The 23,491-nt window shown below is 46.5% G+C and overlaps 1 long non-coding RNA gene across 1 annotated transcript in view; it reads right to left on the bottom strand.

Moving 5' to 3' along the window:
• The window catches only part of LOC130147904 (uncharacterized), a 206,244-nt gene extending 188,483 nt beyond the window's left edge, over positions 1-17,761 (bottom strand). The window contains exons 1-2 of the long non-coding RNA XR_008821422.1: positions 17,589-17,761; positions 8,530-8,655 (exon numbers count right to left, since the gene is read on the bottom strand). This is a non-coding gene — a long non-coding RNA (uncharacterized LOC130147904). The remainder of the gene's footprint in view (positions 1-8,529; positions 8,656-17,588) is intronic.
• Positions 17,762-23,491: the final 5,730 nt, after the last annotated feature.

Raw genomic sequence — 23,491 nt, 5'->3', positions numbered from 1 at the left:
GATCAGAGGTACATGTCTCCCACTGTGCTTTCAAAGGTAAGCCAACAGCTCCGGGACTGCATTTAACTCTTGCCTGGCTGACACTCACAGCACCAGTCCATATACACTGCCTGCCAGAGAAAAGAAAGGGGAGGGGGCAGAAATCAACAGGCTGCAAAGATTTCCAGTGGCAGCTGCAGTCAGGGACACAGCAGCACATTCTGCTGGAAGCATCAGTGTCTGGGTGAACACCTCCGACATGCAGCTTGCCTTTAAGAAATGTGCAGCTTTACTGCTGGATAAACAAGAGTCACATCACACATCAGCGGAGCAAACAGAAACCATCTTAATACTGTCTGACTTCGCACATAGGACTAACAGCCTTCCCTCTCATGTTTTATGCGGGGCAGACTGTGGGACAGAGCTGCCACCCTTAGATCGCACGGCAGGGCCAGAGGGTTCTTCCCACTCACACACTCCTGTGAGCATCCTAAGTTTCAGCTCCAGCCTGAGTGGATGACTGAAGTGGGCATTAGCAGGGGCTGGTACAGGCTGTAGGTCTCTGTCTAGAGGCGTTCTGTCCCGCTTGCTAGGAACATGCTGCCCACTCACTCAGGGGAAATGCTGCTTCCTTAACATCTGAATAAAATGCCTTGGATGTTCTGTTAAGCTAAGCATTAAGTATGTACTCACCTCCTACTGATAGCAGAGGGACTTAGGCACCTAATTCTGCCAGGCTCCTTTGAAAACCCTGGATTTCAATGCTCAAAGGTCTGCTCTAATTAGCCAAATAATCGCCCATGTCACGTCTGTGCTCTTAAACGATTGTCAGTGGAACTAACTTATACTGATTCACCCTCTTCTGACTCACAGTCATTTATTTGCACTATTTCCAACATTTGGAGTTGAAATGATACATGCTTTCCATACATTCACAAGAGAATTCATAAACACCGTGAATGCATGACTTCATGTCCAGCCATGCCAGGCTCTTCTAATTTCTCAACCAAATAAAAACAACCAGATCTATTCTGATCTCTAGGTATGCTGAACCAAGTTTGGTGGGATATTAATCCAGGGAAATCTTTTTCCCCATTTTTAAGACAAATTCCAGCACTGTGAAAGCTTTGAATGCTGCCAGGCTCAAAGACAAAGCGTTTCCTCTTTACTACAGAATTAGCCCGTCCTGGCTGGTCTTGGCTTGTGCCTCCACACTGTGAAGGAACGGATGCTTAGAGGGCTGAAAAAGCCTCCTGGCTCTATGGTGCTTTTTTAATTTTGAGTTTACATCTGCCCGACAGCTGCTGCCAGCTATGGCACAGACACTCTCCCCCAGCACACAGCACCAAACAGCCCTCAGCAAGGTCAACATGAGCTATCTCCAGTGCGACGCAAGGCTTGGAGCCTTTCATGTTTATTCCTTCCAGTATTGTCCAAATTTCATCCTGGTGGCCTGACCTCCCCCCTAGCCCATGGAAGGTCACTTTTATTTACAGTTTGGTGCTTTGGCAGGGATGCTTGGCTAAATAAAAAGCAGCAGACTATCGACTTCAGCTTCTAAATGCAGCCATCAGCTAAGGTATATTTCTAGACTTGTGTGAAGCAGTGGAGGGACCCCTCACCCATCATCATTACACGCTTGATCCCAAGGCCACTGAAATTGCAACAAAATAGTGTACAGAAACCAAGGAACTGGGACACAAACAAATTCTTCTATATTTAAACAAAACCACCTATCCCAAGATACATCACAACACATCTGACTGCTTCAGGAGACAAACCAATGGGAGATAAAACTGCCAACTTGAGTCTCAAGCCAGAGCAATGCCCTTGGATTTACCTGAATGTGGAGTTAGGGAAGCTGCTCCCAGAGCCTGACTCTGAATCACTCTCCAAACCCTGAATCACTTTGTTTCACCTCAGCCATTAGCTCCAGCTAAGAGCAAAACGACTGTAGCTCCCCATGTGTAGTTCCCCCAGGGAAATATTCCTCGGCTGCAAAACCACCTTTGAGCCTTCCCACAAGAGAGGAACCGAGAATGCCCCAGCTGCACCAGCACTGGGCGGGGGGCTGGCGGGGGGTGCCAGGAAGCACAGGGTGACAGGGTACTGCAAGAACAGCCAGCCCTGGGGCAGGACAGCTTTTGATTTTTTAATTTCGTTTTATGCAAGCCAAAGAGAAATCCTGAGACTCCACAAAACTCAAGAGGATGGGAGCTCTGCTTTAGACCTCTTAGGTGTGCTAACCTTACAGCAGTCCATACCGCCAGACAAAATGTTTTTTTGGGAAAGGAACGAGGGTTTGGAGCTCAGTAGATCTCTCTTCCTTGTGCCACGACAGTAGAAAGCTGAGCAGGGGGTGGTTCCCATATGAGCACAATCCAGATCAGATTGGGACCATAAAGTGATTCAGTTCAAGACAAGCTCTGACAAAGCTGTTCCACAACTGCTCCAGCTCCAGCTCCCCCTGTCTCATGTTTTCTCTAGTCTTTGCAAGCACAGCAATTGGACAGTCATGGCTGGGAGCAGAAGGAAAGCTGCTTAAAGTCCCCAAGTCCCAGCTTCAAAGGGCACTGAAGACAAGCCACACCTGGGTGGAACAACCTGCTGGAGCCACAGATGTGTTTAAACAGCCCATGCAGGCAGGGGTCTGCTTGTTGCTGTTGTGTTGTAGGAGTACAGGAGCATCTTACAGCTTCCTGGCTGACTTCCTGGTAGTACCCTATGACCTGTTCCTAAATATCAGTCGTTATCTCTGCCATTTCAGAAGTGTTCACTAGCCATGCTCTGCTAGAGGAATGCAACATGGCCACCAACTTGCCATGAAGATCTGGCCAACCCTGTTTATTGGGGGTTTGCTCGGGCCACACCCACTGAGGATCTTGTGGATCTCACCCCTGGAGCTGCAACAAGCCTGCTTTGCCTTTAAAAAAGCAACAGTGCTAAACAGACTACTTTTGTGATACATTTACATCCCACAGACTCAACTCCTCTAAAAAATAGGACCATTAGAGAATTTAATTGCTGTGACTTTGCAAACAGCCTTTTGTCATGTTAAACACTGAGCACTAAGCCAGGATCAATGAACATAAGGCAAAACCATGCCATGCCTGTCCTAGCTTTGCTGTCATGTAACCAGGGAGACTGGACTACTGAGCAGGGACAATGATGCTGTGAGGCTGGAATGGAAAATAGTGTATTTGGCAGCCATCAGCAATGTGGTCAGCCCTGCAGCTCCTTGGAGAGGCTCAGGAGAGAGGCCAAGGCTTGAATGTCTGTGGTAGAGTCAGGGCTGACCTCTCCATTGACTCCTCTCAGGTCAGGATCAGGCCCTGACCAAAGCAGGTCACAGCAAGGAAATTGTTTGAAGGGAGGACAGAGGTGGTCCATGATGTGTGACCAAGTGCTTACTTGATGGCTGGAATCCAAAACCCGTATGGTTGTGCTCACAAGGCTGCACCCACCACTGTGCTGGGGCTGACTGTGCCGGCGCTGAGCCCCTGGCTCTCCCCACAGCTCAGTGCAGAGTTCATCACTTTTCAGCCACCAAAGCTTGCTGCTGCTCTGCCAGAAAATCAGTAGCTTGAGAAAATTTCTGTCTCCCTGCAATGTAACACAGAGACACAGCCCATGGCCAGATGTGGCTGCCTGTATGTGGGGAGGTGACAGTGAGTCCCCACAGTTCTTCACTTGGCGCTACAATTACAAACAAGACCAAAGCATTGCTGAGTACCCCTGATGGATGCGTAAATCATACCACCTCCATCCAAGTCAACCAAATAATTCCAGGTGATACCAGCTCAACACCTGAAGCTCAGATCTTCCTCCTTGCTACATGCCTACAGCAAAGCTTCCCGACAGGCAAATGGCTCCAGCCATTCCCCAAGAAGTAGTAACTGAATTCACAGCATATAGTTTGTCAAACAGGGGCAAGACTGGCTGTGTGCTTTAAACTAAGCCTCTGCTTAAGTACTTACTTAATTGGGCTTTACTGCAGTGCTTAAATACAGTTTAGAAGTAATTTCTCAAAAGCATCTAAGTGACTGGAGGATCCCAGTTTTCCTGCCTCTTGCTATTATGGCTCAGGCTCCTAACATGCAAGGTGGTCACTAGAAGCTGTTCTCAAGGTGGTTTGAAACTCTCTGCCTTCATTTCCTCGGCTTCCTAGGGGTCATTATAGGAGATCTGTAAGGGGAAATGAATGCTTGTAAGATACATAATTGAATGGAATAAATAACAATTAGTGAAATGAGATGTTAAGTATTAAACTGATTAAAAGCTATCCAAGCTGAACAGAATTAAAAATAAATGAAACCCAGCTACAAGCCTAATGAACAATCGCTTTACAACTATTCCTAACTCATCCTTCAAATAAAAAAAGAAACAGTTTAAAATAAAATTACAGATTTCTTTAAATATAAATGTTTGTTAAGAAAAAAAGAAATCAAATAGGGACTTGTAAGGATTCATTTAAGTTGTACATGGAAAGTAAGTCAGAGCTTCTGCTTCCCCCAGTATGATCATCAACTGCTTTTCTGCCCATTCATCAGCAAGTCCTCTCTCTCCCCTTGCCTCCTGGGCACTGTGTGCTCGTCCAGCATTAAGAACAGCCAAATGCAATTTTACCAAAATCACACCTTCCACTCCATCATCTGTGATCTCTGCATCAACCTTCCGTGCAGGTGAGGTGGGCCACAAGAGGCCAAATGCACCACTTGGTAACGGTCTCTCCCTTTTCTTGGCTTTCTTTGATTTTGTTCTCCACATGATGGCATCTCACAGCTTTGAGGTCATATTTATACTGTGAGCACATGGCACCTCATGGTCAAGCCACAGCTGATGTTCTTTGCAGGCACAAACTGCTCAGTTTAGCACAAATTCAATCTCAAATACAAAAAGCAGGTTCCTAAAAAACAAAACCCAACCTATCAAGGTACCAGACTTTGTGATGGATATTAGCCGTGTACTTAAGTGTCTTGCTGAATCAGGGCCATGGCCTATTGATTAAAGACGATACATTAATGACGTAATTTTCTCAGAAATGATGATGGAATCTGTATATTGGCCAAGGTTATCCAACACATACAGCAACACAGACTGACACAGGAGTTACCTGCAGTCTGTGGGCAGTCCCAACAACAGCCTGTGGATTTGCCCCCGCTCCCCCGGCCTGTTGGCACCTTTACATGCTTTTATAGTATTTATATACCACAGTAAATACCACATTTACTGTGGGTCCAGCACAGGGGGTCCACAGGGTTGGCAGCACCTTGTCCTGTCAGGGGCAAATCTTGAGCTGGAAAAACTGGTGCTCATTGCAGATGGTCTGTGCACGGGTTTATAGCTGTGCCTAACCATACAAGTCACTAAATGTGACTTAATTAATAAAAATTAATTAGCTAGCATTAATCAAGAAAAATCAATTAGCAAACGCTATAATAACAGCTATGCAGTAAGGTTGCAAAGGAAAGTCTATTCAGGATCCAGAGTACTGTTTCAGCGCCATTCCCACTGTCTATATCCAATACCACCGCCACCTTAATATTCCGGGCCAGTTCCCTCCATGGAGTGAATCTGGAGACTGCTGGTTCAGCGCCTGCCAAGCACCGGGCACAGCTCTGCCCTCACTGGTACAGGCTGAGCAGCAGAAAGAAGAAAGAGCTACCATGCAAAGGATGGCGCTTTGTGGTGTGTTGCAAAGGGCCGACCCAACTACAGACAAGGCCAGCTTGCTGCGTGGTCACCACCCCTGCACCCCTCGGCCAATCCTAGGAACATACAGAGCCAGAATATACAAATCTCATCTCATGTACGCTGAGCACCATCCATCATACAGTCCTAGCAGGGTCTGTGGCCTCTTCATCTTCCCGCAGCACAGCCACTTATGTGCAAGCCTGTGCGTACAGAACCTTGTAAATGGAGCCAAAGTGGTTGAGAAGATGGAATCCCACCAGACTGGAATACTATTCCCAGTTGTGGGAAGCAGAAGTTTTGATGGTGGTAGGTCACTTCTCTTGTGTGAGCCTCGGAAGCCAGAGCAAGTGAGCAAGGCGAATGATTAGGGCTGTACCGAGCTGTAAATCCTGCAGCAGGCAAACACCCACAGACTGTCAACATCGCGTTGGCAAAAGCTGCATTTATTGACGTCTGCTGTTTTCATCATTGCATAAGGAAACAGAAAGGAGATGTTCAGAAACAGTGTCCAGGCCTAGTCCTGGGGAGCTGCACTGTGTGTGTGTTGGTGCACCCGTCCTGAGGCACCCGCGCCATACGCTGCTGCACCCACTCAAAGCACAAGAGATTTCCTCTCTCCTCCCTCTTGCATCTTTTCCCCAAACCCTTTTTCAAGCCACACAGCTTTCTGTCACCCACCCGCACATGAGCCTACTGCCAGGGTGGGGTTTCATTTGCAATATACAGGGGACAGCAATCTCCTGCAGAGTCCCCGGGTACGGATTCCCCCAGGACTTAACTCCAGGAGGTGCAGGCACCTGGGCAGACCCAGCACTTAGCTACCTATGCCCGTCTCGGAAGCAACCGGCTTCTCCATTCACATCCCAGAGACCGTCCTGCATTAAAGCTGGCTCACGCTCACCAGCGAAGCCCTGGCACAGCAGTCGGCCGTCCAGCAGGGCAGCGCCGAAGTTAATGACGCGGGAGAGAGCAGTGGGGTGTGACTTCGAAGACAGGGGAGAATGTGCTTCTAGCCTTTCCATAATAGTTAATCATTAAAACCTTTCATGGTCACAGAAGTTGCTGGCCTCCTTACAAGCTCCTCTTATCAGCCATAATTATTTCCTGATCGGCTCTCGCTTAACTACCTGGCAGCCTTACGCACAACACCCTCCAATCACCTGACTGCATTTATTGCCCTATATTCCCGGCCAAATGGGCCTCTGCTGTGTCAGCTCCAATAGTTACAGCATGTTATTTCTCCCAGCCCATGCCCAAACATAAAAGCTGTTCTGTCCCCTGCCTTCCCCTTTATACCAGCCCTCTTTCCGTGACAAAGCGAAACAGAGCCGTTACCCAAGTACCTCAGCACTTCATCCTCCTCTTCTCCCCCAAATGCAACAGCTCCTCTTGCGTAAAGCCCAGGGAGGTACTGCTGCCATCTTCCCAATTCTCCTTAAGTTTTCAATCATTTTAACTCTACAGACATTGCCTAGATATCTAAATTAATGCATTTCTATTTACACTTCTGTCCTTTTTCTTTTCTGACAAAGACTAGCTCACCTCCCTAGACGAGAGAGACACCAATCCAAGCAACAGACCTAACTGGTCTGTTATTTACCGTGTCAAAGCCTGTTTCCTGGGAACGAGAGTTCAGAGTTACCAACTTAACCCTGTTCTTGAATAAAAATGGATAGAATAACCCTGACCAGCAAGGCTGGTCTGAACAGATGAAGTTAAATCCTGAAGAAGAAATGAGTGGAGTCAGTGGAAATTTCCAAGAGCGGGAAGAGGGCTTGTACTTAGGTAAATAAAAGCAACTTACATAAATAAAAAAGCAAGGACTGGAAATCCAGTCCTTATTGCAGCTCTGATTAAATTCACCTGTTCTCAGCAAAGCAGAAGAAGCTCTATAGTCAGTCTATAGGTAGCACATGCCTATGTATACACGTCCTGCACAACAAGAGCTTTATATCAAAACATATGCAAAAGGGGAGGGGACATAGGTCTCCAGATACAGAGGGGAAGAGTCGAGAAATGGGAACAGGGTGTTTCATAATCAAATTTGTTTTCTCAGTGAGACAGTAACATCTACAAAAAGGAATAAAAGTGCATCAAAGAGGGATTTAATCTTCACTACTTAAGTTTAGAAAAAAAACTGGTTTGGGGAAATTCAAAACCACAAAACGATCAGGGGATGTACACGGAATAACCCCAGGACCAGATTACATTGCTGTTACTTAACAGCAGCGGTGTCTGAGACATGGCTGACTCCACATGCAGGGGATTGCAAGGTCATTCTGAAACACTTGCGATCTACATCTCAAACCAATGTTTCCTCTTTCTCTCTAGCACAGCATCCACATACACCAGCCGGTAATTCAGAGAGTTTTCAAATATGACCAAGAATTTGGAAATGCTCTGCTCTGCTTGTCTTGCTTGCTGCAATCAGGTCACTTCCAAGGCCGACCAAGCAGATGCGCAGCAAAGGGACACTGGCCATGCTATGACAGCACAAATACACTGTCAAAGTATAAAATAAGAAGTGTCTACCTGCACATGCAGTTCTCTACTTTGTGAGCACATTATGCTTCCTTCTGCTCTCACAGTCATCTGTCACTTTATTGGGGCTGCTGCAGAAAGTACTATAAAAAAGCCAGTTCAAGGCTCAGGAATGGTCATGAAGGCATGCAGGATCTCAAAAAGTATTACTGAAAGGCTAGAGAAGGAAGGTGAAGCCTTCCTTTTTTATAGCCACCATAAAAAAATGACCCTGTGGGTGACCTTTCCAGGGAGTGGGGATGCTGGGGAGGTGTGCGTCTCATCACCCTCTCTTGAAAAGGATAGACAACCCATGGAGAAGAAGAATGGACTGACCAGTGATTTGGCATACTGCACAGCTCCTGCCTCTGTGTGGGAAGATGCCTCGGCTCAGGAAAGGGGTGGCAGGGGGTGGGAAGATGCCTCAGCTCAGAAGGGATGGCAGGGGGAGGTGACCAAGTTCTGTAGAGACACAGAGGGCAGAAAGGTGATTAAAGCACAGGTGTTCAATACTTCTCCCAAAACCAAAACCCACCCAAACAACCCCCAAAACCAAGCCTAGAACCACTACAACTGCCAGCTCAAAAAATCACCAAGATTCTGATGCCAAAAGATGGGACTACAGGCCGGAGGTTATCATAGAATATAGAACCATTTAGGTTGGAAAAGATGCTTAAGATCATCAAGTCAAATTGTTAACCCAGCACTGCCAAGCCCACCACTAAACCATGTCCTTCAGCGCCACAGCTACAGGTCTTTAATTACCTCCAGGGATGGTGACTCAACCACTTCCCTGGGCAGCCTGTTCCAACGCTTGACCACCCTTTCAGTGAGGAAATTTTTCCTACTATCCAGTCTAAACCTTCCCTGGCACAACGTGAGGCCATTTCCTCTTGTCTTATTGCTTGTTACTTGGGAGAAAAGACCTAGTGTCACCTCGCTGCAGCCTCCTTTCAGGTAGCTGTAGAGCAATAAGATCCCGCAGAGCCTACTTTTCTCTGGACTAAACAACCCCAGTTCCTTCAGCTGCTTCTCTTAAGATTTGTGCTCCAGACCCTTCCCCAGCTCCATTGCCCGTCTCTGGACACGCTCCAGCACCTTGATGTCCCCCTTGAAGCGAGGGGCCCAAAACCAAACACAGGATTTGATGTGCAGCCTCACCAGTGCTGAGCACAGGGGGACAGTCACTGCCCTTGTCCTGCTGGCCATGCTGTTTTGGTTACAAGCCAGGGCGCTTTGGCCTTCTTGGCCACCTGGGCACACTGCTGGCTCGTGTTCAGCCAGCCATCAACCAGCACCCCCAGACCCTTTCCCACCAGGCAGCTTCCCCGCCACTCTGCCCCCAGCCTGTATCGCTGCAGGGGGCTGTTGTGCCCCCAGTGCAGGACCCAGCGCTCAGCCTTGCTGACCCTCCCACCGTTGGCCTCAGCCCATCGATCCAGACCATCCAGACCCCTCTGCAGAGCCTCCTGCCCCCCAGCAGATCAACACTCCTGCCCAACTTGGTGTCGTCTGTGAATTTACTGAGGGTGCACCCAATCCCCTTGTCCAGATCACTGGCAAAGATATTAAACAGAGCTGCCCCCAGTACTGAGCCCTGGGAAACACCACTTGTGACTGGTCACTGACTGGATTTGACTACATTCACCACCAATATTTAGGCTCAGCCACCCAGCCAGTTTTTTGCCCAGCACAGAGCACACCCATCCAACCATGAGCAGCCAGTTTCTCCAGAAGAATAACAGAGGAAGGATCACACGACAGTTTCTCTCTTATGCTTCCCCTAAGCATGTGCTACTAGTTACCGTCAGGGACAGGTTAGGGTAAGCCTTGGGCCACAGCCAGTACAGATGCGTGGTCTTACTTACTGGGGCATAAGCCAAGAGCTAATCTTGGAAAACAAGCCACCTTCCACCCAGAGCAATACCCGGACATGCAGATCTTGGAAGCTGCTCATTTGATTTTTTGCAACCTTTTATTTCAGACCCTCTTCCTGTTGCTTGCTTTCAGCTTTTTTCTTTTTTTTTTAAGCATAGAAAACACACCCAGATTTTAAATTACAGATAAATATGCTGCAATAAGCACCCTTAGTGTCAGCTGTCTGTCCAGAAATAATAGCTCCCTCTCTACTGCTGCCTGTCCATGTGCCCTGACCCTTAACTAAAGAGGTTTCTTCTAGAGCAAGCCCAGAGCTCATTCCCTGCAGTGTGTTCAGTCTTCGGCCTCTCTGCCAAGATAACCAATACCAGTAGCAATTATGGAAGTTGCTCACTGTGACGTGATGTCCTGTCCACGGGGCATGCAAGTCAAACTGCTCCTGCAAGACCCACCAGAGTGGGGGAGTCGCCGTGAAGCGGAACCCAGCTTGCTTTTCTCTGCACGGCACGTCTCACGGTTTCATTAAAACAACACTGCAGCTTGACCTACCCGTTGAACTATTGAATGCAACATGCCCACTGTAAGCAGCCATGAAAATTAATAGCAGTGTTCTTTCCATTTCTAACGCAGTTTGAGAGATTTTAATCAAATCCAATGAGAGGCAAAGTAGCCAGTGATGAAGTTATGCAGGAAGGAGGGAGTGTGTAACCTGCACTGCACTTGTGCCTTGTGTCAGTGCTCCTACAAGTCTGCTACCGGAGAAGCTTGAACAGCTTTTTAGAGGGTATCTTGAGATACCCTACCAGACCACAGAGGGCAAGCTACAGCCATGTATTTTGAGCTACGCCATTCTTTTATTCAAATTCACCTACCTGCTTAATTGACATGGATAGTGTTGACCCTTCTCCCATGGGTCCAAAAATCATGCTACTTCTTTGGTTTTCAGTGGATTTCTGTGCAAAGTTCCCCCTGAAGACAGATTTAGGACCCTGGCCTTTGGCAGATATATGTACCTTCTTGCTCAGACTTCACTGAGCTGGCGCTGGGACACATTTCCAATGCTGCAGTTCCTGGTTCACTGCGTAGGTAGGAGCTTGCTGGCTTTTGCCAGCTCAAAGCCTGTGCCTGTGAGCCCCAGGGCCCTTCACCACCATCAAGCTTCATCTTGCCCATTCACTGCTCAGCCTTGTTTAACCACATGGAGGGAGGCAAGAAATTGTTTCCTGCCTTCTGAGAAACGTTTCATGGAACTGGAAAAGGTTTATCAGTATTTTTGTAAAGGAGGTTTTGGTTCCCAGGTAGGTTTTCTTTCCTAAAATCCAAGTGAATCACGTATACACAGACACCCACACCCAACCCCGAAAAAATCTTACCTGGAGAGAGAGAGGTGTAGGGAAAGTTGGGTTTTGGTTAGCAAAACCTGTGCATTTTGCTTAGGTTCCCCCTCTCACACACACTCCCCTCAAAAGCCATGAAATGTCCTGACAGAAACAGTTGCTTGTGGGATGCACATACCTATCAAAAAGCCCCAGCTTCCGGGGAGGGGCAGGGGGGGAAGCTTCTGAGTTGCTTTGTGTTCTGAACTGAGCCAAGAGACAGGGCCGGCGACTGAATCACACCACAGTGCATGTCACAGACCAGTGCAAATCCCTGCCTTCTGCTCTCACAGGTGCCCCAAAGATGCTTCCAGGCGTTCCTCTTCCCTCCCTACCGAAACTGCAACTCCCAAGCCCACTGCACCCCATGCTAAGCTGCCAGGCCGCTTGCTCCCCCAGAGGGGATCCCCCTACCAGCATGGACAGATGCCATCGGTCACATCCATTGCCCAGGGCACAGCCGATCCGTCAGCCCCCGTGATGACTCCGGAAGCCAGCAGCGCAGCCAGCACCCCGAGCACAGTCAATGCTGCTGAATGCGGAGAGAGGTCTGGGCCTGCCTTTGCACCTCTAAAGTCAAGCTGGTCACTCTCTTATGAATAAATAGCTTTCACTCCATTTTGAGGGTCTGTTTTTTTCCTTTTCCCCAAGGCTGGCTCTTTCTTATCACAAAAAAAACAACCCACCCTTACTACTAGCCCTATATAAGAGTTCATGTGCAAAGCTCCTGGACTCCAGCTCCCAGAAGACAGCACTGGAAGGCAAAAATGGGGAAACAAACTGCATTAATATGATTTATCTTTTGCACAGGGGCTCTGCCCTCTCTTTCAAGACCACGCATTCAGATAATAAGAAACAGAACATTCCCACCCCTCGTGCACAATCCCCTTTTTATTTCCTACGCAATGAGGAATTAAGACATGAGACTTTCTCAACGACTTCCCACAAGAGCTGTCTCTGGGTTTGACTTTGATAATCCAGCCTGACTGATCTTTCTCTGGCAGTGGCACTGGCGTCAGTAGCCAAAGTGATGGATGGACTTTACAGCTCAAATGGCCTTTGGGATAGCTGGTTGAAGATAAGTGCCTAAAACTCTCAATTTATGCTTCCCCAAGTTCCTAAACCACAGGATGTTCATGGATACCTTAATTATTATTTTTTTACCATTAGCTTTGAAACAGGAGAAAAATAAAGAGGTGAGACTCTTAAGTAGCTATGTTGCATCCATTGCTAGAGAAAACTGAATTATATGACCGGGAAGTGGCTGTGGCTGCACAAATTTCTGATGACAATGGCTCATACACAGCTTTTCTAGTTTCTCTCCTTTATCTGAATTTATACTCCATGTCTCCTGGGTCAGGAGTGAATGCTATTGCCTCAGGTAGAAAATGGAGGTAGGAGAGATGGGGACACCAATAGCTGAGCTGCCACAAAAGACAGAATGGCATCAGCGTAGTCTCTGCATCCAGGATAGAGGCACATTAGTGACTTAAGGCAGTTGTTAGAGACACCATGGTTGTCAGGTCACAATTTCAGCTAAACTCATATTCTGCTAAATCTTTTCAAGTTATCTCTGTCATCAGACGATTTGTGATCACTCGGGTATTATAACAACGGCTGAAACTTTAAATGCAGTCAGATTGATAGGCCCCATTGAGATGCTCATCAAAAGCTACTAAAACCCTACTGATTTACAGCCACCAGCAGGAAAGTTTCATTACAGGCAGTTGTATTTTTCTTCTTCAGCTTTCAGAGGTGCTTTTATAAAGGTTTCACTGTTTAAGTATTTAGAGCTTAATGAACGCTCAAACAATTGTCTGATTTTAAGCTCTCAGGACTGCCAGCAGCGACTGAGGTTGAAGATAACTTAGGAAAGAGCCCATCAGCAAGAGGTGAGCACCAAGGCTCCTACTGATAAGCACAATTGCTTGGTGCCCTTCAGAGCTTAAATTCATGACCAAGTTACTGCAGAATAAATGTAAATGCACTTCAGATGACCCCAGCAAACAGCTGTGTACACAGCCTTAACCCTCAGCAAAGACAGAGTGACCCAAGTGACACAGACGTGCATGTACATAGACAGCAGTAAACACAGGCCAGAGCTGAGCTGAACATGGCCCCAAACACCCTTCAATGTTGAAAATGGGAAAGAAAATTGTTTGGGTTTTTTTGTTGTTGTTGTTGTTTTTTTCCACACTGATACAGACCTGTAATTGTTTCCAGGTCAGAGACTGAGAGGATTAGTCTGAGATGCTTCTGTCTGACATAAATGTAATTTGTACTTAACATCTTAGAGGTATAAATCTGTGTTGGTACTCCTGGACTTCAACAGCCAGGAGATCCTGAGCACAAGCAGACAGCAAAACTAAGTTATGTCTCAACACCTGAGAAATGCTGGGACTGACACGCAGTTGCGTTTTATCAAGGAATGTGACATCCAACCTGCTTTCTCATTATAAAAGCAGCAGGACTACATTTTTAGGAAGGAGCCAGTTTCGACTTTCTTTGTACTTAAGGACTTTCACAGCCATCATATAACCATAGAGTAAACAGATGTATCAGGGTGAATCGGGTAAAGAGTGACTCAGGATTTCTGAGGCAGCATCAAGTGCAAACAAGACCTTTGAGATGATTTACTGACAGCCTCAAAGTGAAACAGCACTGACAGATGCACTCTGTGTCACAGGGCAGTTACTTCTTTCTCTTCAAAAGTGATTCTTCCTGGAGATCAGCTTCCACCACAGAGCCGACCTACAGCCGTTTCCTCCCAGTACGTAAGGGAGACGACCCATATGTGCAGTCACACCATGTGCCTCCTTGCCTCTGGGAATCGTCCAATTTCAACTGGAATTGGAAGAAGCAGCCACCAACATACCGAGTTCCTATGAGTTTTGAGAACACTGGGGGTCAAACAGAGCAGAAAGTCTCTGTTGGTGCCCCTAGTAGGGGAAGGGCTGATAAACTAAGGTCTCTCTCCCCCAACACGAGAGAGTGCCCAGAAGGACACGTTAGAAAGCAGATCTGACTCCTAGTGTTGCTTGTGAAACTGCTGGTATCTTGCTCCGTTACTCTGTGACACACCCTGATGTTCTTAAAGCAGATGAGCTCCTGTCTCGTAGGAGGCTTCCTGCTCCTAACCACTCACGCCAGACTTGCTGGCCTTGGATTTTAAAGATACTCTGCTTTTATCCATAGCTTGGGGGTGGCTGTGGATTCATAGTTCAAACTCTGTGGTTTTCTTCTCAGAAAAGGCAGGGGTTCCTCCAAACCTCTGCTGGCTTTGGAGCCTAAACTGGCTTTCAAAGGGGACTTCTCCTCCTCATTGCTTGCAGCGCCTGAAACACTCTCAAGTCAGTTTGTTCCTGTAAATGCTTCGAGACTCCTCCAGCTTCCTAGAGTGCTCTGAGCTCTCATCTTTGGGATCCCTTTGGAGATGGGTCTGGAGGATGCCCAGCTAACAACCCACTTCCCTGCAACACTGGGGGATCTGATTCAAAGGCTGACTGTGCAGGAAGCTGAGTCCTGATTTTGGTAGGCCTGCAGAACGACTCATGTCTCCACTATCTGTGAGAGAAATTCTTAAACCTTTGCTCACAGTGAGTAGCAGCCGATGCTCTTAATCATCGCAGAGAAGAAAGGAGAGGGATGTAAAAATACGTGCCTCCCAGCTCTCTTACTGAGGCTTTAGGGTGAGACCTTTCCTCAGTGGGGGCTGGTTCTCCTCCAGATTTCTACATTTCCTTTGAAATCCTGCTTTTAGATCCTGCTGAAAATAAGGTAGTGGCAGCCTTAGTGGGCAAGTTATTACAGTCTTCCTCAAGCAACTAAGAAAATCACAGACAAGCCAAGTGAGAATCCTTGTGTCTATTATGAAATGAATCTCTGAGACTGGAAATACTGAAACAACCGAACAGTAGGATAGAGTACCAGCACAATATCAAAGCCTCTAAAACAGAAGTTCCCCAGATTTTCCAGTCCTCCCTTGTTGTTCAAAGACTCCTTCACCATCAAAGCTCAAACCCTCACAGGACCAACAGATCATGTGAGAGGCACCAGAGGATTATTAATTTGAAAGAAATGGGTGGAAAGTGTGTCAAAGCACACCCAATCTTTGAACTGAGTACTTTAAAAGATCATTGCAAAATAAAAGACAACTGCACATTCATTTCTCTTTAGAAAGAACATATTGCACAAAGCCACAAAAGTTGCATGACCTTCATGTGAAGGAGAACAGAAAGACCAATCTTCACTCATTGTAAATTGACTTGGAAAGGCAACAAAGCAATGCCAGTTTTCACCAGCTGAAGATATGACCAAATGTCTGCGGTACACTGAAGACAAAACTGTAAGGCCTATTCATTGTGAACGCTTCTGGGCATATGCTAATCCGTAAGAAATTTCTTTCTAGAGATGATTATGGTGCAAATAGAAGCCCATGAATTTGGCCTGTTGTGAAGATTGTGCCTTCCTCTAAAGCATGCAGCAGAGGGTGGGATCTAGTAACATCTGGCGGCAGGAAAGCCTACGGTCTCAGAGTTGTTTCTGTCTGATAGCTTGCATTTACCTGCAACGTCACCTTTACTGTGTCCTTCCCAAATCCCCGTCCAGAAGACAGGATGACAGCAGAACAAACATTTCTCCCATTGACACTGACTGGTCCAGCAGCACTGAGCAACACAAGAGGGATCCATGCCTTGTCCCCATTCTGGCATCTCACCAGAGAGATACAAATCAACACCTCTGAACTGAAGGTTGCTGTAATGTGCCCTTAAAGGATAATGACACTGGCCACCAGCCTAGAGGCCACAGCACAGTCAGTTCTTTGTTTAGGTTCATTTCCTTCCAAAAGTGAAAGAGGATGTTCCGTATTTTCTACAGAGACCTGAAAGGAGAGCTTTCTTTTTGTAGAAAAGCTCTGCTGCTCCTGTTGTGTAGCAGCTGGCAAAGGAATGAGCGGCAAACATCTGCACTATCCCAGTCTGTATCACTGGCATCTCCAAAACACCCCAGAACTTGGTGGCATCACCACTGAGGTCATATCCAGTATTTTCCACTCTAAGACCCTTACAGAACTTTATATTAGAGACACTAATGTTAGTCTCATATTCACTGACCAAGAAATGAAGATACAAAACCCTCACATATATGACCAGTATTCAACTACCCAGCAGCCAAACCAGGAATAAAAAAAAAGTTTAATCACGGGGGCATCTGGCTTGTCAGCCATCTGCCTGAGACGATGTAGAGCTAAGACTCCCAAACAACACTGACAGTCTTAAGCAGTATGTTTATATGAAATCATCTAAATGCATTGCCAAATAACCCAAACACCAAACAAAAAAGAAACACACAAAAAGACCCCATCTACATGAATGCCAGTTAGATCTCTTATTTGATCAGAGAAAACTCTTGGCAAGAAAGTTCAGCTGACCTGGTCCCATACAATTGCACAGGAGAGAATTCCGATTCCCTCTAGTTTGATAAGGAAATTGTAAGCAAGGAGATATTTTGTAACTGGAATTATCCACGCACAAACATTCAGCAAGGGATATTGATAACATCAAAAGGAAAAAGATTTATAGTTTTCTTTTTGTATAATACAAGTAACTAGTACAGCTCCTCACAATTACAGAAGCACCGGGTGCAGTGCCGTCCCTAATTCTTAGGTGTGCTGAATGTTGGCTAAGGCAGGATGCTGTATTACACAGCACTAATCAAAAGAGCATTTCAAAATAGCTCGGTTTTCCTCTGAAACTGAAGAAAAGGTCTCATGCAGGAGTTTGGCTTACTTCATGAAAAAGATATTGGTCTGTTTGAGAAAGTCAGCTCTTGACAGCCTGACCTTCAGGAGCGACGCTGCTCCACTGTTACAGAGCTGATGTGACACTTGCTGTTCTCCAAGGCAGGAGAACACGCATCTTTCCATGTGCGTGACCTCTGCTCCCTCCCTTCATGCTGGACTTCCCAGTTAGGTTCAGAGGTCTTTGTCCCTTTATTTTCATTTCAAATCCCTCAAATGTTTTCTGTGCAAACAACTCTTGAGGAGGATTTTTTGACAGAGCACCATCATGTATGCGGATGTTTTGTTTTGTTACCTTGAAGTGTAAGGGCTTGTGGTGTGGACTGGAGGGAGCTGCTTACCTGGACAGCTGAAGTACATAGCACGTCACGACGTTCCATCTCTCCGAGTATGTGCGCCACACCTTTAGATCTGTACCAACAACAGGCAGCTATTGAATCTTGGGTAGCATTGAATTAGGTGTCCTTCAGATCCTAAATCACTTGTACCCTCTCAAAGGTTCACAAGATGAGACATCTAAAAAACGGATAGCATAAAAAAAAAAAAAAATTAAAAGTCATGCTAGCTAAAGCACATGTGCTCACCCACGCTGTCCAGGCACGATTACCCATTTATTTTGTTATGGGCTGAATTTTCAGTCTTCAGCAAGTTTCCATAACGTAAAGGAAGCAGCTTGGAAAATGAGTCACATGATTGTGTCACCCTGTCACCTTCCACAGTGGTCGGCTGCAAGCAGCCAGCATGATGGCACTGTGCTTCAGGGGACATGCTGGCTGGCCCCTTTGGTTTCCACCATCAGACAGGCAGGCTGGCACTGGCACTGGTACAGGCTGCAGAGGGGCTCACATAGTAACTTACTGTGCTCCTTTGAAATAAAAATCCTGGAAGGATCTCTAACCATAGGGAAAACTTTCATAAAAAGCATTTTAACAAGTTCTCCATGGAAAGATAACTTCTTGGCATGTTCTGTTCCAATTTAAAACAGTATTGTGATGCCATAAAAATGGAAGAAAATTGGTATCTTTTCTGTAGAAGTTCAGCAGAAATGGAGGCAAAACCCCCCACCAACCTCCCAGAAGAAAATGAGCCTCAAAGTCCAGTACTGGACTCAAAAGTCAACTTTCTTGACTCCATCTTTGCATCTGCCCATTTCCATAGGCTCCACTGGAGCCATTCCCAGTTTATTCCTTTCTCTTTAGTTTACAAGTGTACTAGCAGCAGACTGAAAGAAGAAAAGGCCATTAAAAAAATGGGCTGAGCTCCTTCTGGATACCGAGATGCCAAACTTCCCAAACTCCAGTAGAGTTCATAGGACAGCAAAACTGTAGTTAAGATAGCCCTCGCCCTTATCTTGACTCCAATACCTGCACAAGAGCACTGGATGCTCTATACAACCTTGACGCAACCTGTGCTGCTGAAGGGATCCCCACAGCCACGTCCCAGCAGCTGAGTGCACTCTGCAATGGTCAGAGCACCCCCCAGGGAGGTCCTCTTGGTGTTTCTGCAGCAGGAACAGCAGGGAAGCAGTGGCACTTCCAGAGGCATGTGCTGTAGCACACAGTGCCTCCGTGGTCTAGAAGGTTGTTTTAAGGAAGAAACAGTAAATCACAGCTAGCAGGGTGAGAAAGGTGTGAAGCCTGGAGGGCTCTGTAAAATACAAAAGTGAAGGACAGATCCCTGAAGAGCTGTAACGTACAGATCTGGCTACAAGTAACACTAGCTGGTACATTCCTAGGTTATACATCAAAAGCCCTTATATACTTAAGGAGGAGTGTCAAAATCAGGACAGAGTTCAGAGCCATTGTACCCTTGCACCTCTGAGTCCATGGGCTCTGCCCGAGGGAACTGAACTTGGATGCCTCTAAAGCAGAAGGAAGAAGAAGGCTTGGCTGGGTGGATACCACACTGACAGCCTAACCCCTGGGCAGGCGGCAGCCAGAGCAGCAGCAAGCGGCACTCTACAAAACGAGCCTCTTACAGTCACCCTGCACCTGCTGTTAGGATCACCTTGAGGTACCGAAAGAAGAATTTCCAAAGTGCTCAAGGCATGAGGTCCCAAGGCACGCCAGTCCCTGTGTCCCATGAAGGGAACATAAGCTCCCCTGGACACTTACAAACCTGCAGGTGCTTGCGCCATGCCAAGCGGTACCGCTCTGTAAGCAGCACGTCCCAGCATGGCACTATGGAGGTCACCACCCAGCCCTGTTTGAATGGGACTACGCGGACTGAGGAAGACCCTGTAAAGTTGGTGGATGCTTCCTCCTCACTGCTCATCCAGACTCACACCACCTAGAGAGCAGAGTCAAGCACAGATTTGTACATGTATGTCAAAAATTTGCACTTGGGTCCAGCAGGCTGGCTTCCCCAAAACTAGGGCTTCTCTCCCCTACCCTACACGAGGCCCACAGGCACTGCTGCCATGCCTTAGTGCTCACTCTATGGAAATTAGAATTACCCAGCTACAAACAGTACTACAGCCCCGTGACGGTCTCAGCCCTCCCAGTTCCCCTGGCCCTCAGGAAGGCTGTGAGCCCAGGAGCCAACAACCCGTCTCACATCCATGTCTGGCCTCCGAGACCGGCCTTGGTTCCTAAGTCACCACAGCCTGGATGTAACCTTTTCACCAAGGTCTTCCAGCTGATTTCCAGAGACAACACAAAGAGAAGCTAGATCAGAACAAGAGGACAGGCATGAAAGGAGAAAAAAAAAGAAGAAAAAAAAAAAAGGAGGGGGCGGGGAACATGGGACAGAGCAGTCTTCTGCTCTCCATTTGTGTCATGTTCTTGCACACTCCATAGCGCTGCTCTCCGCAGCCCCCACATCAGCACAGAGCACAGACATCGGGCTGCTGTTTCACACCGCGCTCAAGCACAGACATTGCTAAATGAGAACAGGGCTCAATCTGTAACCCAGTGCCTTGAAATCAGCGCTTTCCCTGCCTTGCCTGCCCTCCTCTTCTATAAAACCTGGGAGGGCTGCAGGGGCTCTGATGCCCACCATAATTAAGCCCTACTCCTATGCAGTCCCTAGGAACTGTCACAATAAACCTAATGAATAATGTATGCATTGCTTAACTGAGACTATGAACCAGCTTGTAAAGAATTCACTAAGTGTCTTTTTCTTGCATTGCAAAAAGGAGGAGTATCTGCTCCAAGAGGAGTATCAGCAGCAGCATGGCCTGGTCATGCCTGCGCTCCTGGTTCCTCCAAGTCAACAGAACTCTATGAGCATGAGCAAAAATGACAGGATCAGACCTAGAGGGTTAGTGTCTTCCTTCCTCATTAGCTCATTGAAAATTCTCTGTGTTCCCAGAAGTCTCACTATTAACAAAGTTGCTGGAGGCAAATAGTCTGGATGGGTGGGAGCACCACGCACACGTTAAAAAGTCATGGTCCTTGGTGGCTATGGAGAAATTCCTCTGAAGACCGTGCGCAGAGCAAACACGGCAACGAGTGGCACAGAAACAGGCCGAGTCCTGGTTGTGTCTTCTCAGAGCGCCTGCACAGCAGGCCGATATGGAGGCAGCGATAACAGATCATGTCTGCCAGGTAACACCTCTAAAACGGTATTTCCCATAAAGTCATCACTGAAAAGGGCCTGGGAAACAGGGCCTTCAAATGAAATCGTTCCCAAAGAGAATCTGTCCAAGGCAGTACTATATGTTTACTTTAAGCCATTTTTTTAATGAATGACATGCAGTAACCAGAGTCAGAGATTAATCGTCACACTCTCTGTTAAGACAAGATGATTTTTAAAGGATAAACCACAAAGCCACCTTCATTTGGACAGGGCTCTTCTTCCCATCTACTTTCAGATTAATACTGAAGTAAAACTTTTTCCAGACCTGAGAACACTGTATCCTTCTTTCTCTTTAAATACCACAGATCTATCTAAAAAAAAAAGAGAATAGATCATAACTGTACTTTGATCTTTGTGTTTCAAGTCCCAAGCTACATAATTCCTTCATGGCTTCTGAAGTCAACTCTGCCAGCAAAACTCTCATCTGGCAACACGTCTCTTGGAGTCTCACAGCAGGATGACAGTCTATTCAGCGTGAGCAAAGGTGACATGATATCTCCCGTACTCTTCCCAAGTTTTTCATCTCCAAAAGGCATTCTGTTGCTAACAAATGGATTGTGACTCACTGAGATATTCAAAATTATGTTCCTGTAATTTCCATTTTTACTTCACTCATTCAAATCCAGCCCGTTGTGGCTTGCCCAGCTTCTGCTTGGCAAATACTCACTACCTGGCCTCATATGGCAGTAGAGTGTGTTTGAACATCAGCTCGAAATGAGATCTAACCAGGACAGTGTTAGAACAGACCAATTTCCATGGACGATGAAAAAAATTATGAAGGAGTCCAAATGAAGACAGGATCTGAAATATCAGTGTCTCAATACCAGCAACACAGTCTCAAAGAAATGAAAAGCAAGAGCTCAAGCCCAGCAAGGGTGATCACAAAGAAGAGCCCAAGCTGAGCAGCAGTCAGGCTGACTTCCCTCAGAACACGCTGCCAGTTTGTGTCACCACAACGTCAGCACATTATCAAAAGCAGCTTATATGGTTACTCTCTGTGAAGTCACGGTGCTTTTTATTTTGGCCAGTTATATAAGCACCACATAGATACAACTTTAACTGCCACTGTATCAGATAACTACCTTACATGCTAATCACCTAATCAGCATCAGGGAAGAAGCAATGTTCAAGCCTGGATGGTTCTTCAGTTTCAATCTCCTGCACCTAGATTACCCTCTGTGCAACCCCAGAGCACTGAGCCATACCTGTACCAGCATCCTGCAGAAAGTGCTGGATGCAGTCACTGCTCTGCCCAGGGGGGACAGGGAGGACCCACCCAGTAGGCTGCCGGAGCTGGGCAGTGGCTTGGGTACCAAATGTGCGATGAGAGCTAACTTAGCAGCCCAGATTTTGTTCCAAATATTGTGCTATTTAGACTCCAAGAATATCAGCTGATCACTCAGGAGAACGCCACTGACCTGGACCATCTTGCCCAACATGCAGACTTATTCTGGACAACAGAACGAGAAGACTGGCATTTCTAAGGCTGGTTGGGATCTAAGACACTGCTAAGATGTGTCAATACTTTGTCTGGTGTTTACTCTGCAACTCACACAATTATTGATTGCAATATTTTAATATAGGGCTTTTTAAGAAGAGATCCCCTTCAGCAGTTTCACATTTGTGGGGAGGTTTGTCCTTAGAACATACTTAAGAAGTTTTAATAATTTTCCTCCAAGCTGATTACAAGGCTCAACCCAGAGCAACGCTCACGCTTTACTACCATGATTGACATGCAAGCTTTCCTAGCTTCACTCAGCAGCTTTCACTGGGCAGCACAGTGAAAGAAAAGACAATATATTTCACCTTCCTTGTAGTAACACCAATCCTAACTACCATTTTTGAGCTGACGGGACTGACTTGAGCCAGGCGATGATCGCTGCTCCGGGAGAGCCTTGTTTGGAGGATCAGAGTCCTGAAATTCCTTGCAGATGTACCCCTCAATTAACAAGCTCAGGAGCATCCCTCAGTCTACATACAGGCAGAAGAGGCAGAGAAACCAAAACAGTGCTAAAATACCTGCCCTTGAGGAAGTAAATACCTCAGAACTGATTTGGGGAATGAGAAAAGCCACGGATTTGTGTTCATGCTGAAAATACTAAAGAAATTATTTTAACCAAGCAATTGCATTTTAAAGGAATCTTTGTGGAGCTGAAACAGCCCAGATAACTATATGCTCAGCTTGAACAGATTTTCCTAAGTCTCTGATAAGGTGTCTGGGTATCTGCTGGGTTTTCTTTGTCCTGTAGGTTCCCAGAAGAACATTGCCTAAACGTCTGACGGTCTTGGCATTTCAGCATTTTCTACACCAATACTTATCTGCTTGGCTTCCTAATCTAAATGGCAGTCATGAAGCAGGTTCCCTAACATCCATTTTACAATTTCTCCAGAGTAAACACACCAGAAGCCGCTAAACGTTCTTGCCCTACCTATCACATACTCTCAGCTATACTTTACATTACAGTAAATGTTAGGTTTACATAACATACACTTTATGTTACAGATTACATTACTGTACTCCTGGTACAGCCTGCCCAGGACTTTTCAGCATCCATCTCCGTTCTCTACTGCATGCAACTTACCTAAGGTTTAGCTCCTTGTGCTTCAATTCTCCAAAACTGGCAACTACCTCAAGCTGGATTTCTATTTCTAAAGTTATATCTAA

Source organism: Falco biarmicus, chromosome 4, assembly GCF_023638135.1.
Source record: "Falco biarmicus isolate bFalBia1 chromosome 4, bFalBia1.pri, whole genome shotgun sequence".
NCBI lineage: Eukaryota > Metazoa > Chordata > Aves > Falconiformes > Falconidae > Falco > Falco biarmicus.
The sequence above is the reverse complement of the archived record's forward strand: the minus strand, read 5'-3'. Positions and strand labels throughout refer to the sequence as shown.